Here is a 5,645-nt window from a genome sequence, read left to right on the forward strand (position 1 = left end):
ACTTGTTATGCATCAGAGCATTAGACAATGACCAAGGAGCATAGAAGGAGAGTTGAAGCCTTTGAGCTGTGGTGCTGGAGAAGAGTATTGAGAGTGTCATGAACTGCTAGGAAAACAGATTCATCATAGAAAGGGTTAAACCGGGTGGCTTCTTGGAGGCAAGAATTCTGAGGTTCCATCTGACATACTTTGGACATGTTGTGAGGAGAGACCAGTCCTTGGAGAGGGACATCACGCTTTGGAGGATGGAGGGACAGCGCAGGAGGGGAAGGCCCTCTATGAAGTGGATTGATTCAGTGACTGGGATAAACAGGATGGGAGTGTCAGAGACAGTGCACAGGACAGAGCAGAGTTTAGGGCTGTTGTACATAGGGTCGCTATGAGTCGCAGGCCACTCAAAAGCACATAGCAACAACAACAACAACAATGGAGGTAGTAAAGTTGTGGCATTTGAATCAATTGACTCTTGTAATATAGAGGAGTTTTTGTTGTTGTTTGCCATTGAATTGGAACTGATTTTTCAGCAGGTTTTCAGAATCAGTAAATCTCATGGGAGATTAGACAGTCCATAAGAAGTCTGAGACGGGGCCGCACCGAGGCCACAGACAGCACCGCAGGGTGTGGAGCAGACCTAGGAGATGAAATGACAATGTCAACCCTCAAGAAAGCCATTGATCTTGTGACGAAAGCTACTGAAGAGGATGAAGCCAAGAACTAGGAGGAGGCCTTCCGGCTCTACCAGCATGCCGTGGAATATTTCCTGCACGCCATCAAGTATGAGGTACACAGCAACAAGGCCAAGAAGAGCATCCGAGCCAAGTGCATGCAGTACCTGGACCGGGTGGAGAAGCTGAAGGATTATTTACGGAACAAAGAGAAACATGGCAAGAAGCCAGTCAAGGAAAGCCAGAGTAAGGGCAAAGGCAGCGATAGTGACAGTGAAGGGGTAATCCAGAGAAAAAGAAATTGCAAGAGCAACCGATGGGTGCTGTCGTGATGAAGAAGCCTAACATTTGGTGGAATGAAGTAACTGGGCTCGAGGGGCCCAAGGAGGCCCTCAAAGAAGCTGTCATTTTGCCAAGTAAGTTCCCACACTTGTTCACAGGCAAGCACACCCCTTGGCCTGGGATACTGCTCTTTGGACCTCCTGGCACAGGGAAATCTTACCTGGCCAAAGCTGTGGCCACAGAAGCCAACAACTCTACCTTCTTCTCTGTGTCCTCCTCGGATCTGATGTCTAAGTGGCTGAGAGAGAGTGAGAAGCTGGTAAAGAACCTGTTTGAGTTGGCCCGGCAGCACAAGCCCTCCATCATCTTCATCGATGAGGTGGATTCCCTGTGTGGGTACCGAAATGAAAATGAGAGTGAGGCTGCCCGCAGGATCAAATCAGAGTTCCTGGTCCAGATGCAGGGAGTAGAAAACAACAATGATGGGACTCTGGATCTTGGTGCCACAAATACCCCGTGGGTATTGGATTCAGCCATTAGGAGGAGGTTTGAAAAGCGGATTTACATCCTGTTGTCAGAGGAAGCTGCCCGGGCCCAGATGTTCCAGTTGCGTTTGGGGAACACACCCCACAGCCTCACAGATGCCAGCATCCACGAGCTGGCCCGGAAAATGGAAGGCTACTCGGGTGCGGATATCTGCATCATTGTGCGGGACTCTCTCATGCAACCCGTTCGCAAAGTACAGTCAGCAACACACTTCAAAAAGGTCTGTGGTCCTTCCCGCACCAACCCTAGCGTTATGATCGATGACCTCCTGACACCGTGCTCACCAGGTGACCCAGGGGCTATGGAGATGACTTGGATGGACATCCCTAGTGACAAACTTTTAGAGCCTGTGGTTTGCATGTCAGACATGCTCCTGTCTTTGGCCACCAGTCGGCCCACTGTGAATGCCGATGACCTTCTGAAATTGAAGAAGTTTTCAGAGGACTTTGGACAATATAGTTAAAAGCTTTTTTCACCTGATGACGGTGGGAGGCTGACTGGGGAAATCCACAGTACTCCCCTTGCTGGTAGCCGGACAGCTCCCCCTCCACTGTCTGGCTGTTAGCAGTGAGCAGCCAGGGCCTTCCCCGCCTGCCTGCAAAGAAGCTAGAAGCACAGGGCTCACACAGGAAGTGGCTCCTCCACCCCTGAGATGCTCACCAACTTCTTCTGCCGCCTTTTAAAAAAAAAAAAAAACAAAAAACAAACACCCAACAACCTTCCCTTTTGTTCTCCTAATTTAATGCTGCTTGAATTTTTGTCTTGTTTATAAATAAAATTACCTGGAAGCATCAGAGTGGGAGCAGGCCTGCTGGGTGTGGGGCCACAAACCTACAAGACATTTAGACCCAAAGTGGACCTGGAGAAGGGCCCGACTGGTGACCCTGGTCCCTAGCTGCCTACACAGCCCTGTCCCTACCCAGTGTGCATTCAGGGCTTGGTCTTCCTTGGAGGAGGAGGTGGTCTGTGGGCCGAGCTGTCAACATGAAGGCGTAAGCAGGTTTACTGCCCCATCTTCCCCCTGAATGTGACAATACAGCCCATCCACTGCCCCTGGGTCCTTGTCCTGGGTGTTTGTTGTTGTTGTTGTTATGTGCCATCGAGTCGCTTGCGACTCACAGCGACCCTAAGTACAACAGCCCTAAACTCTGCTCTGTCCTGTGCCAATCGCACTGTCTCTGAAACTTCCATCCTGATTATCCCAGTCACTGAATCAGTCCACCTCATAGAGGGCCTTCCCCTCCTGCGCTGTCCCTCCACCCTCCCAAGCATGATGTCCTTCTCCAAGGACCGGTCTCTCCTCACAACATGTCCAAAGAATGTTCGACGGAGCCTCAGAATCCTTGCCTCCAAGGAGCCAAAAGGTTTAATCCTTTCCAGGTCAAATTTGTTTGTTTTCCTAGCAGTCCATGGTAGTCTCAATACTATTTTCCAGCACCACAGCTCAAACGCATCAATTCTCCTTCTAACCTCCTTGGTCATTGTCCAACTCTCTGATGCATAACAAGTGATTGCGAAGACCATGGCCTGTATCAAACACACCTTAGTCTCCAAGGAGACACCATTGCTCATCAGTACTTTGGAGAGGTCCCTAACAGCAGACTTTCCCATGGCAATGCGCCTTTTAATTTCCTGGCTACTGGTACCAAGATTGTTGACTGTGGAGCCAAGCAAACTAAAGCTGTGTGTAATATCAACCTCTTCAGCATCCATCCTGATGCTGCCAATTGGTCCAGTGGTGAGAATCTTTGTCCTGGATATGGCCTAATAAATCCTTTTCCCTCTGGAAATTTATTTTTAATAATATTATTTTTTTTAAAAAAAGAAGTCTGAGACCTGTTTAGAGAATAGGATAGCTATGGCACACAATATATTAATTTTGATTAATGTGTTATGACTAGGCTTAATCTATCACTATATAGTAAAGCTTCTATAAAGCTATAGCAGCAATACAGTTAATACTTCAAGATATATTATTAACATAACATTCTGCAAGAACGTGATTTTGAACTTTGGGAAACAGAAACCAAGAATAAAAATGACAGATTTTTCTGTCCCACACCCTTACATTTTCTTCCTGCAAACCAAATTTCACTTAAATGGATTGGCTAAGAATTTTTCAATGATTGATTTATGTAACTAAGTGAAAGTGAGAGAAAACACATCACCTATACCGTAAACCATTAACTAGTGAATGAGCCTTCTAGAAAAATATATTTATGCAGTTAAAGCATCTGTAATTTCCTGTTGAATGAGTTCACAAATTTTATTTACTGTAAGTCTTTCATGAGTGTTTGATTATTTGCTTGGTATTTATATTAGTATGAGGTTTTGTTTGAGCAACAAATTCCACGAAACTTTTCCTGGTTAGTTCTTTGGGTCTGATATTTCAAAAGATTATATGTTGTTCTGTGCCCCTGTGAGCTGATATTTACATGGTTTAAGGCCTAGATAGAAATATTTTGTGGAAAACTCTGAAATTTGGAGGCCTTTTAACATTTGATGAAGATTATAAATTATAAAGTCTATGACTTTATACTAAGGTACACCTGATTCAAGCCATAGTCTTTGCAATCACACAACACTGTAAATGTGAGGACCAGACAATGATTAAAGATGGCATGAGAAAAATCAATGTCTTTGAGTTGTAATGTTGAATAAGAGTGTTGAATAGCCCATACACTATCAAAAGAACAAACAAATACATATATCTTGGAGAAGTGCAAACAAAGTACTCCTTAGAGGTAACGATAATGAAGCTTCATCTCGTATATTTTAAACATGTTGCTAAGAGAGGCTATTCTTTGCAGAGTGATCTCACGCTTGGAAATATGGAGGGTCAGCAAAAAAAAGGAAGAGTCTCAGTGAGATGGATTGATATAGTATCTGTGGCAGTGAGTCCAAGGGTGTCAAGGATGATGAGCATGCTGCAGGGTGGGACAGAGTTCAGATCTATTGTTCATATGGTTCCCTATGAATCATACTTTACTCAATGGCTCTCTACAACAATAACAATCAGGCTATAATTGAGATAAGAATCGAAAGAGACTTAAAATACATATTATTTTAAAATATTTATAAAAGGTAAATTTAAAATTTAATTATTCTAAAAATGTTATGACTAATATCTATAAAATGTATAATTACATCAATGTTACAAAATTATGTATTTATGTAATAATTTCAAAATTGTTAAATTTTCTTTCTCTATTATTGATCTTCTTATTATTGTGTACCATCAAATTGGAACCTACTCATAGCTGACCTTCTGGAAGGTTTTCAGAGGCAGCTAATCCAACAGGAGGAGACCACCCATCTCTTCTTGTGCAGTACTGGTGGATTTGAACAGCATGCCTTTGGACTTGCAGAACAGCTTCTTACCACTAGGCCACCACAACCTAGTAAAAACATTTCTTCCTTTTTTTTGTCCAAACTGATCATATTTACTGACTTTCTACACCCAAGTTTGTTATACTTTAAAGAGAGAAGTAGCTCATTAAAATATAAAACTTATTAAAGATATGTTGTTGTTGCTCTTATGTGCGGTTGAGTCACCTTTGACTCACAGCAACCCGATGTACAACAGCCCTATATCCTGCTCTGTTTAAAGATGTAAGAAAGTTACTTAATTTTTTTCCTGATATTATTTAAAATTTCTTCCTTGGTTTCTAAAATTGCTTCACACAAATTATTACACTTAATAGATGTAAAAGTATTTTTCATTTTGAGAGATGAATTAATCAGAATTATATATAAAGTTAAAATGCTCTGAGGAGTCAGTTGTATGATAATGAAACAACACTAATGGTCAAAACCATACTTAGAGACATTTACTCCAGAATTCTTAATATGATGTAAAACAAATCTTGGTAAATATTTGTTGCATACTCTAATTTAATGTGGAGATATTTGATCTGGGTCAATGGGACAAAACAGAATGAAAAAGTAGAAGTGATGTAGAGGAGAGTTATTGCATCCAGTATTTTATTTAATCCCCTATTTCGTTCCATATGTTCACTTGAGAGTATCACAGGGAGCCAAGAATACAAAATACTTTTTCCACCTTCCCACTAATCACTTTTGCATGATTTTCAAAGGAAAGGCTTCTTTTGCCAATCAATTTTTATCAGCATATTGGCTTCTTTTCTTTGA

General features: G+C 42.2%; 1 pseudogene; it reads left to right on the plus strand.

Annotated features, from left to right (window-relative positions):
* The first annotated feature begins 643 nt into the window (after nt 1-643).
* On the plus strand, nt 644-1,956 carry LOC102868955 (annotated as a pseudogene).
* The last annotated feature ends 3,689 nt before the right edge of the window (nt 1,957-5,645 follow it).

Source organism: Elephantulus edwardii, unplaced genomic scaffold, assembly GCF_000299155.1.
Source record: "Elephantulus edwardii isolate Elephantulus edwardi_28Jun2011 unplaced genomic scaffold, EleEdw1.0 scaffold00123, whole genome shotgun sequence".
Taxonomy (NCBI): Eukaryota; Metazoa; Chordata; class Mammalia; order Macroscelidea; family Macroscelididae; genus Elephantulus; species Elephantulus edwardii.